The sequence below is a fragment of the Ostrea edulis genome, chromosome 2 (genome assembly GCF_947568905.1).
Source record: "Ostrea edulis chromosome 2, xbOstEdul1.1, whole genome shotgun sequence".
Taxonomy (NCBI): domain Eukaryota; kingdom Metazoa; phylum Mollusca; class Bivalvia; order Ostreida; family Ostreidae; genus Ostrea; species Ostrea edulis.
The window spans coordinates 96,769,074-96,771,090 of NC_079165.1; the positions used below are offsets into that span (position 1 = coordinate 96,769,074).

Here is a 2,017-nt window from a genome sequence, read left to right on the forward strand (position 1 = left end):
ACCGGTCTTCAGTCGTGTTTCAACAGGTGCCCGCTGTAAACATGATTTAAAAAAGAAGAGTTCCGCAAAGGAGAGAAAACTCTGAATTATTAAAATGAAAATAACAAGGTCAAAGAAAGATAACTCTAGGTTCCATCACACTCCCCGCCTGGCATCTATAAGATGTCACTCAATACCACGATGTAGGATACAAATAACGACCAATGATGAAAAACTTATAATACATGTAGGCTATCACTTGGTATATTAAACATATAAGTATCAGAAAAATACATATCATAGTCCATTGATCACTCAAAGTCCATATGTCACTGTTGACTGTCAATCAACAACACAAGTTCATGAATGGGTCTGATGTAGAATGTTGGTTTTCCAGCTCGAATTTTGTTCGTACAACAACCTTTCTCACCATTCCGTCATCACTCGGAAATACACGATCGATAATACCCATTGACCAGTTGATTCGTTTTTTTCAGCAGAATCTTTGAACAGTACCATATCGTTTACTTTAATGTTTCTTGTTCTGCATTTCCACTTGCGTCTGCTCTGTAGAATAGCAAGATACTGTTTACGCCACTGATTCCAAAAAATGCCTGCTAGTTTCCATTGTGCTCTAAAAACATCTTGTTGACTAAGTGAATCGGACACAACTGGAAGGAAATCAACTTTTCCAGTGAGAATCATAGATGGAGTAAGAATCATCGGTTCATCTGGATCTGAAGATATTGGTGCGATAGGACGAGAGTCTATGATGGCACAAACTTCATATAAGAACGTTGCTAGGGTCTCGTGTGTTAGGTTTTCCACAGGATTCTAAAAGCATCGTGTTGAGGATTTTCCTTGTCATTTTAATAACTCGCTCCTAGACTCCACCCATATGGGAGGAATGTGGTACATTGAAAATGCAGGTGATGCAAGATTTGTCTAGGAACTGTTGAATTGGTCCTTCTTCCAATTTAATGGTGTTCACCTTAATCTCCTCAGCAGCTCCAATGAAATCAGATCGTATTATTTTCACAGGACCCCGAAGTGACAGAAATCTACGCAGTGCATTTATAAATGAGGAGCTCGACATCTCTTCAATAACTTCAATGTGAGCTGCTCTAGATGTAGGACATGTAAACATCAATCCCCATCTTTTGCTGTTTGCTGCTCCTCCTCTAGTTCTGCGAGTAGAAACTTCCCACGGTCCAAATACATCTACTCCAACTGATGTGAAAGGTGGGCCTGGTGTCAACCTGTCCTCTGGGATATCTGTCATCATCTGTGTTTCAAGGTTGCGACGAAGTTTTTGACAAGTCACGCAGTTGTGTATAATGTATGAAATCAAACGTTTGCCTCCAAGGATCCAAACTCCAGCTGTGCGAAGTGCACCTTCTGTGAATAACCTCCCTTGATGCTTTACTTGCTCATGAAAATGACATATCAAAAGGATAGAGATGTGGTTGCGCTTCGGATTAATTTCATTTGAAGAGAGGTTTCCAGCAGCTTTGTTTATTCTTCCACCAACACGCAAAAGTTGGTTTTCGTCTAAGAATGGCGAAAGTGTTGCGATACAACTGTCCGTGGCCAAAGGTCGTCCTGCCTTTAAACTGTTAATTTTGTAGAAATTTTCTTGTGTCTGTTTCAAGACAAATATCTATGCTTCACGTATTTCATCACAATGGGTAGGTAACATAGGATTCTTATCATGACGAGCTTTAAACTTGTGACAAAATCGGTTGAGATAGGCAATACCCATGATGAGTTTTCTCCAATCACCAAAACGATCAAATTTCTTGGTGATGAGGTTAGATGTCGTAATAGTAACATCAGTTTGTACACAGATGACAGGTCTATCAGTTGATCGAATTTCTCGATCGTTATCTGGTTCTACTAGAGGAAACTGTGTAGGTTCCATTTCAGTAATATCACATAACCATTGTGGACCAATAATCCAGGGTAGCTGCATAATGTTGGTAACATTAGTAATGCATCTAGCACAGGAATCTGCAGGATTTTTCTCGCTGGAGATAAA

General features: G+C 39.7%; 1 pseudogene; it reads right to left on the bottom strand.

Annotated features, from left to right (window-relative positions):
• Nucleotides 1-862: 862 nt before the first annotated feature.
• LOC125680209 (uncharacterized) lies at nucleotides 863-1,741 on the bottom strand (annotated as a pseudogene).
• Between the last annotated feature and the right edge of the window lie 276 nt (nucleotides 1,742-2,017).